The sequence below is a fragment of the Solanum tuberosum genome, unplaced genomic scaffold (genome assembly GCF_000226075.1).
Source record: "Solanum tuberosum cultivar DM 1-3 516 R44 unplaced genomic scaffold, SolTub_3.0 scf00051, whole genome shotgun sequence".
Taxonomy (NCBI): Eukaryota; Viridiplantae; Streptophyta; class Magnoliopsida; order Solanales; family Solanaceae; genus Solanum; species Solanum tuberosum.
The window spans coordinates 593,691-603,307 of NW_006238978.1; positions in this window are offsets into that span (position 1 = coordinate 593,691).

Consider the following 9,617-nt stretch of genomic DNA (forward strand, 5'->3'; position numbering starts at 1 on the left):
AGCCCCAAAACAGATACCAAACATTGAGTTGTTTTTTTTTTTTTTTTACAAACATATATAAAGAATTTTTTGGTTTGACTAATTCAAATTCGTGTGGGTTAAAGAAACGCTTTCTAAGATTTGAATTGAGCGATTGAAAATAAAAATCGTATATATTCATTTCACCGTAATTCTTCGTGGCAAATACTGAGTATATTTTAATACTTAAAAGGAAGTTTCCTTTACAAGACTAATAATGAAATAATTATGGCTTCCAATTGGTATATCCAATTGAAAATTGAAACCTATTAGTTGCTACTCATTGTAGGAATTATAAGTTATTATTGAATAATAATACATGTATATACTTTTTAAAGTTTACTCTATTTTCTTTAAGTGGAAGGACTTTGCCTAAAGCTTTTTCTAGATTAAAGTAAGTGCTAGTAGTTTTGTTTTCCCTTCAATGATTTTTGAGCTATTTCCCTTTTATATGCTTAGAAAAAAAGCAAATCACATAGGAAATTTTAATACAAGATTAAATGGGAAAACTATGAATGAAATAAAAAATTATCATGTTATGGGCCATTTCCTGCTGTAATGGATCTTAATTATGTGGTGTAAATTGAAATTAATCAGGCTTCAAAAGTAAATTCCAAACATCAAAATTCCAAATACAAAAAACAAAACTAGGTGTTTTGCCTAATTAGAAGTCTCACGTTCAAGCTATGAGAATAGAATTATTTTTGATATAGAGCGCTTTACAGTTTACTTTCCATTTTGAAAGATACTCATGTTCAAATATTACAAATAACTTTTCCAAAATTATGTTAAGTACTTTGAAATTGAACAAGAATTCTAAGATGTCAAGTCACAAAAATAAGTTGATGTAACAAGCATTTACTTTTCAATGCATTAATGAAAGAGGGAAAAAAACAGGTGAGTGGATTTTAATTAGTTGGAAAAAATATAATAAGATTTTTTTTTCTATTGAAAGTGACTTGAGATGACTTTGGCCTAGACAATTGATGTTGTTACTCAACTTGGTGATTTGTGTGATTTCAAGTGCTTTAGTACATAGAAACATTTATATAACAAAATTGACATCCACCTAGTTTCTATACCCTTAAATTATAGTCCATTATTTAGCAATGTATGATGTTTGTACGATGCACTATCGAGAAAACAATCTTCAATAATTATTTACAACTTAAATGGAAGAAAATAATCTTCCAAATTGAAGACTTCATGTGCTGATTTTTTGTGTTATATTTTACCGATCTTCTGGATACGAACGGAAGGAGCTGAGTAATGTGCCATTATCATTACGTTTGTCGTTGCAACATATTTGTAAAGCACAAATATGCTCTGGCGATTACGTCTTCTATGGTAATATTACTAAGAAATATATAGTAGTATGAATCTTTTTGCCAAGAATATATATAATTAAATAATAAAAGTACATTTTTTCTAACAGCTTAAACTTTTAGATGAAATAGTTACACACTTTAATATGGTATCAGAGATGATTACACATCACACAGTTCAACATCTAGGGAGGAAATTAATTCCTCTTACATCTATAAAAAAAAATCTTTTTTTTTCATAACTATTAACACTATATGACATATATTTTCCACTTCTGCCTCTTGTTAATTCCAGTAACTCTTAACAGGCTGTTAAAGATGTACATTTGGGCCCTACATGTCTGGGCCTGTTTGTTCCACAGTCCATTATCTAAATAAATGATCCAGTCCACTTGCAATGATATATTATAAAGTTGTTATGTAACCATTGAGCATTGAAATTCATTAGTCTGACTAATTTGAATTCGTAACGTAAAACTCGAGGCAAGCTCATTTATCCAAAAAAAAAAAAAACTCATCAGTACATTTATATTAAACTCCTGGTGATTGCCATGATTTGTGACATACTCATTCACTCCGGAATAACTTTAAATATGTTACGTTTGAAGTTGCACATGATTTGTCAGGCCTAATTTTAAATATGTATCTAAAGTTATTTCAAAGTGGTTGTGCAAGTCGCAAAGTTAAGCTGTAATGTTATATGCTCAAATGATTTTAAGCAATGTTTTTTTGCAATGTGCTTTTTATGAAGCGGTATCATCATTTGAACTTTATGAATTCTGAATTTTAGGACAATGAAGCGGAATCAAGAATTTCAGCAAGCAATGCATTGGTGTTTCCTCTCCCTCAGCACCATGTTGGCTTTCTTGCAATTGCTTCTCTTTAATACAAGCAAATTTTCATTCGATTCTAAATTAATATGTTGTGATTTTGACGTTGTCACTGACAGTCTAGTCTAGCATACGGAGGGGCCTATGGTTGGCAGAAAGTAATCACACCCAAGTCAAGTTGGACTAAAATTATTGAGTTTAGCCAAACTTATAGGTAAGGTAGCTTTCTAGCTCCGCACCTCCACCCCTAGTTGTGGGATGGTATCAGGTTTTTGAGTGACCATTTAAGAGATTAACTCGGGAAGTCTAGAAAATATGAATACCAAGTGAAGTCATCTTGATATTAGACAAGTACCTATTTTGTGTATCCTATAAGTATGTGAAAAGGGAGAAAAAAAAAAACATCACCCTCCTCCCTTAGTGATATCTTCTACATTTTCTTTATCCTGTGTGAATATGGACTATGTCTCAAAAGCATACATTTTTATTACAATTTCAAGCTTAGTCAAAGAGTTTATTGGTTAATAATTGCAACTTCTTCGTTAAAAACTTGACCCCGGTATGGACCGTAAATTAATAAGACTTGAACCAAATATTTGATAATTTCATGGTGCATCAAAACTCAAATTGATGTCTTATACCCTCTTGGTGCGATAGAACTTGAATCTATCGTCTTATCCTAAAATATTTTTCATTAAGGTGCATCATGTCTTTAACCTGATGCCTTATCCTTTTAGTGCGATGGAACTTGAATCTATCGTCTTACCGTCAATCATTGCCATTATAGGCTAAAGTGCAAACATTTTCATTTTAAACGGCCTTTAAAATTTATAAAACTTACTCACTAATTTATCCTTAAACTTTTTATAACGTACTCCCTCCATCCCATTTTATGTGGTAGTTTGACTCGCACGAAGTTTAAGAAAGAGAGGAAGACTTTTAAAACTTGTTGTTCAAAATGAATGATAGAAATTTGTGTAACTGTAAATCATTTCATTGAGGGTGAAATATATATTTTATAGTTAAATTGTTACTTAATATAGAAATGTGTCATTATTTTTGGGACTGACTAAAGAAGAAAGTAAATCATATAAATTGGGACAAAGGGAGTAATAAATATTAAATACCTTAAAACCATCTACTTTGAAATAATCACGTTTGTGAATTTTTTTTAAAATGTCTCACATCTTCCTTGGAAAATCCCCTTGGACGCTTACCTAGATTTTTGATAAAAATATTTTTATAAGGAAAAATCTTTTATTTCTAAATGGATTTCTAATTTTCCAAATAAAATTAAGTGACGATTCTATTCCATAAAACCAGAATCTTAAACGAATTTAAAATCAATACCATGTGGCTTGCAGTCACTTAGGGGTGTCAAATGGGCGGGTTGGGTTGAAATTGGAGATATTAAAATGGGTTGAAATAGAAATCAGGTTGGGTCTTGACTTGCCCAAGTTTACTTTGGGCTCAAATGGGTTGAGTTCAAATGGGCTAAAAAATGGGTTGGATCTTGACCCGCCCAATTTGACCCGATTAATCTCAATAATTTTAACATAGTGATATTTAACTTTTATAATCACAATTCAAATTTCAGCTCAAGATTATTATTTTTAAAGTAACAAATAGATAGATAAATCCTAAAAGATGTTAAATATATAATAATTCATACCTTTAATATAAGAACATATCTTAGTAAAGAGTTTAAAAATGGGTTGAAATTGGAGATTGAATTGGGCTCAATTGAGGATTCTCTTAAAATGGGTTGGGCTTGAATGAGTTGAGATTGAACCCAATTCAAATTATGTTGAATTTTTTTTCAAAACAACAATATTTTAGCTTTTAGTGGACTCCTTAGCAACAGTTTCATTATTTATTAAAAATGTCATTATTTTAGTTTGTTAAGGAATTAGTTATGTATTTATTTTATTTTGATTAATTTTAAAGAATACAAATAATTAATAACAGAACAGAGAATCTCATGGAACAAAAAAAATCAAAAAAGGTAAAAATGATTTTAAATACAAATTAGTTACATTTTGAAAAGAGCATAAATAGCCATCTTTCTGTCGAGCATTTTTTTGCTTTCTTCTTAAGAACATCAAAAAAAAATTAAAATAATTTAGTTTGTCTTCCGAATCATTCATCTGATAACTTTCAAAGCTTCTTCAAGTTGAATACAGCATATTTTTCAAACGGAATTTTTCAAAATCGACGACTATAAATTTGTCGCATCCAGTGAACAATCGAAAAACAATCAGATATTTTTTTCCGATTTTTTTATTTATTTGGATGAGATATTTGTATATGTCGAGTACAAGAGTGTTGTTTTTTTTTCCTGATTGAATCAATGAAATCTTTGTATGTATTGGGATTTTTAGCTTTTTTCGGTTATTTTGTATCCAAATTATGATGTATTACGAATGAAATTGTTTTTTTTTTAGTTTAGTAGCTGTTTTTTCTGTTTAAATGCATACAATAATTTGTATCCCATTAAGTTAATGTAACTAATCGATCATGAACTATATGTTGAATACAACAATATATGAATACAAAAGTGAGATGAAAATACAAAGTTAAAATACAAAGTTATAAATACAAAGTGAGATTGAATATAAAGTTGTGAGTACAAAAGAATACTCTCTTCATTTGAAATACAAAGTGACTTTGAAAGGTAAAGTAGGGACATAAAATACAAAACTTGTTGGTATACAATTAGGTTAAATACAAAACAAAAGAGATATACAAACTTGTTCACATATAAATTGAGATTAAAATACAGAATGAATACCCAATTAAATACAAAATTGTTAACATACAGTTAGGATGAATACAAATTAAGAAGGACATACAAACATGTTGGTATACTAATTGAGATTGAAATACAATGTAAAACAAAAAATGTAAAACTTTTTGATATATTGATAGAATGAATACACAAATAAATCGTTGATTCAGACATTGTAGACCGACATATGCTTTCCCCGAATCTAAAACCCTAAAAGCAAATATAAATGTATTAAAAATCAAACAAAATAAACATATGAATGGATTTGTAGATTCTAATAAATCTGAAATACATAAATATTAGATGAATATGTAAACAAACTTGAATAAAAAAAATAAAAATTGACAAATAAAAAACTTAAAACAATAACAAAAAGTATGAATTTAATTTTAAAAAATGTACTTCTCATGGCAATTCCCAAATAGTAATAGCAGATGCTGCTCTACAAGGCTATAGGATATGAGAATACTATTTTTGGATAATAAAGCAATATGATTCTTTTGAAGAAAGACTCAAACTGCTAAAAAATCAACAAAAATGGTTTAATTTCTGATGATTTTTTCACATTTTGGGTTATGTAACTATCAAATCAAATCTGCCCCAAATTCTAAAGTGAATCATCAGGTAATAGTCCGCAGACCTTACTCCAATGGACTATTTTCGATAAAAACTCGACTCCAAGAACAAAATATACATAACCAAGCAAACACAACTCAACAAATTAACCTAGAACAATCGGAAAAAATGGAAGATTTAGGTACCAGTAAAGCCGGCGATGGAAGAAGGTAAGGGACGATGTAAGGCTTTTATAGATCTGGATGGCGGCGTAAATTTGGGCTTTTTTCAAAGGGAAAAATTTCAAAACAACAATATTTTAGCTTTTAGAAAAAATTTCTTGAATTAAAATATATATTTTAATGAACAATTTGTGAGCACCTTGAAGAAAGAATCTGGAAACGTGAAAAGGGATAGAAATGTGAAAGGTGGGGTAGAAACGTGAAAGGTGAAGAAGGAAGGTTAATGGGTATTGGTAACTGATTGGTTTAGAATTTGGTCCAATATAGGACTGTTTTCATAAATAAAATTAATTTTAAATACTAAAATTTGAATACATATTATTTTCTAAAGTATTGTCATTCTGACATTTTAAATAAATATTTTAAAGTGTTGTTATTTTAACTAAATATATTAGGTATTATGACTTCATTGCTAATTTTTCTAATTATGTTGAACCCAACCTTCATGAGTTGGGTTCAAATGGGCTAAAAACGGGTTGGGTCCTAACGTGTTATAAAATATAAGCTTAGAACAATATAACTATAAAGATAAGGAGACAAGAAATGTAGAGGGAGAAGATAACTTTTCTTCTTATAAGATAACGTCATTCTGACATTTTAAATAAATATTTTAAAGTGTTGTTATTTTAACTAAATATATTAGGTATTATGACTTCATTGCTAATTTTTCTAATTATGTTGAACCCAACCTTCAAAATTCTGGGCGGGTTACCTATGTTTGGGTTCATTTTTGACACCCCTAACGTGTTATAAAATATAAGCTTAGAACAATATAACTATAAAGATAAGGAGACAAGAAATGTAGAGGGAGAAGATAACTTTTCTTCTTATTCAAGTGTGTCTTTCAAATGGTGAGTGATATCTCTATTTATAGTGTTGAGATATCACTCCCAAAGGTCATCTAACTAGTAGATACATAGTTATCCACAATGTTATCCAAAAAGTGAGGGTTCATATCATCTAGGGAATATACATACATGAATTTAGTAGTTCATGAATAAACCAAATGGACAGCCACTATTCAATGGATTTACAACACATAGTATTTATTTGGACTAATATATTTATGAATTTAATATAATTCTAATCATTTTATAAACTTATATTTAATAAATTTTAAATGATTACAATATGATTTGAGTTTTTTATAATATATGTCTAATTGAGGTTTCTTAATTACTTTGTCTTACTACTAATTGTGACACTCCAATTTCATGACCTCCAAGTGAATGCATCGAGATAATAATATAAGAAGTTAATAAAATAAGCTTTATTTATAAGTAAAAAAATAAGCTTGTAAAGCAAAAAGAAAAAGATAACAACTCTAAATTAAATTTCTCGATAGTGTTAAAAGTTCATTTTTGTTGGTAGAATAATGTTAGAAGATCAAAAGATTGCATGAGATTAATCCTCTTGCAAATCGTGGTGAAATATTAATGTTTCTTCAATTAAAAGCATGAGAGGAGATTATTTACTTTTTGTTCCAAAAATGGTGTAAGATTAACTTTGAGTGAAAGGAATACAAAACCTTTCCATTTTTTTACTTTGTCTTTTGAATCTCCTGATACTTATAATGAATGTGTTCAAAATATTATAGTAAATTTTTATCCACAAGTACTTTAAACTAATTAGTTAATTATAAATATATAAAACTAAGGTGTAAAAAGTCTTATTATTTATATTTTGAAAATCAGGATATTTATGAACATAATTACTATTTTTATATAGAATTTAATTTTCTCTTCATACATAACTTATCCACCAATAATCTAATGCTATATGTTTCACCTTCTTTTTTTTTTTTGAAACCCCCCCGAAAAAAGGCCTAAAATACCCTCGAAGTATTGAAAATGATACACAACTACCCCTCATCCACCTATTGGCTCCAAAATACCCTCCTCATCCACCTATTGGCTCACAAATACCCTCCCCATCCACCTTTGGGTCCAATTTTAGCCACTTCATTAACGGAGCACCATTTAAAATAATTAAATAATCCTTTTAATTACGTGGCGCTCAACCATTGGTTGCAATTTAATTATTTAATATAATTTTAAACCCACCCATTTTTAACTAAACCCGCCCCAATACTTATTAAACCTGCCCTAAAATATTGAGCATCAAGTCATGAATGAGCATCAAAATATATTTTTGATGTCATGACATTAGAAACATCTTTCTAATGTCATGAATGAGCATCAAGAAAAGCTTAAACTTTATTAATTAATATAAATTATAAAAACAAACATTATATACATGACAAAATATTTTTTTTTTGTTCTTGTGGAGTCAAATATGAGTTGCTAACATAATGTATGTACAGTTCACATTTGTTGATTATCTGGATTTTTTTTTTTATAATGGTGATAGAATTGTAGTCATATAAATCAAACAAGCAATCACTACGACAAATAAAGAATTTAACGATAATAATAAAATTTTTGTTATATTATATTTTTACGGCAATAATATATACGTATATTCATAGCCAACATTCTATATAAATAACACTAAAGACTTTAGCAATTTTGAATGCAATAACATTAACTCAATTTCCACTAAAAAAATCTATTGTCCGTAAATATCTTCTTTTTTTTTTTTGTAGTGAACGAAGACAGAGGTGAATTCAGCTAAACTCAATAGCTTTAAATTTACATTTTGAATTTTTTATATAAATTTCTAACTCAGTATCTATACAATTTGTCCCTCTAAAAGAATCTTGGATTTTCTTTGTGATCTGATTATTTTAGATTAATATTATGGTCACACTATGGTACATTTTAATACTTATTAAACCCACCCGACCCAATACAAAAAGAACCCATGGGTTCGATCGAGTGGGTAATGGGTGGGTTTAAAATTATATTTTAGGGCGGGTTTAATAAGTATTGGGGTGGGATTAGTTAAAAATGGGTGGGTAATGGGTGAGTTTAAAATTATATTAAATAATTAAATTGCAACCAATGGTTGAGCGCCACGTAATTAAAAGGATTATTTAATTATTTTAAATAGTGTTTCATTAATGAAGTGGCTAAAATTGGACCCAAAGGTGGATGGGGAGGGTATTTGTGAGCCAATAGGTGGATGGGGAGGATATTTTGGAGCCAATAGGTGGATGAGGGGTAGTTGTGTATCATTCTCAATACTTCGAGGGTATTTTAGGCCATTTTCCGAAAAAAAAGAGTAAACATTTTATCACATTCATTCTTAAAGGTGAAAGTTAATGTATATGTAAAATTATAAGTACAAAGAACAAAAAAAGAGAGACAATTAGGCATTCTTTTTTTTGCTTTTGTCTCTATAATTAAAACTGAATATTTGAGCATGCAAAATAAAATCTAAAATTAAAGCAAGTTGCTAACAAAACAACAATTCAACTATATGAAGACAGATAGAAAAGTCTTACTATAATTCTAATTACTACAAATAAGTATAAAACTAACACACCAAACTTCGATGCTTCGGTAGTTGAATTCTTGTCTATTCTTATGACTGTATAAGGGGATCTCACAACTTTCACCACAAACTGTGACATTATTTTACCTGTTTAGAGCTCCTACGCACAAGAATTGTAGGAGTAGTAAATAGAAGTCTTTCTTGGAAAAGTTAAATTTATAGGACAAAAATTATGGAAACATGAAAAACCATATGGAAAATTGAAAGGTAAAATACTATTAAAATAAATATAACGATTCTTTCATTGTCTTTATAATAAATAACTAACAATTCAAATAATAATTAAATTATTATTATTTAATATTTAATTAATTAGATGTTTAATTAAGCCTAGAGGTAAAATGGTGATGAACTTTTCAATCTTTGGAGTTTCCCAAAAATTACGAAAACATGAAAAGTCACA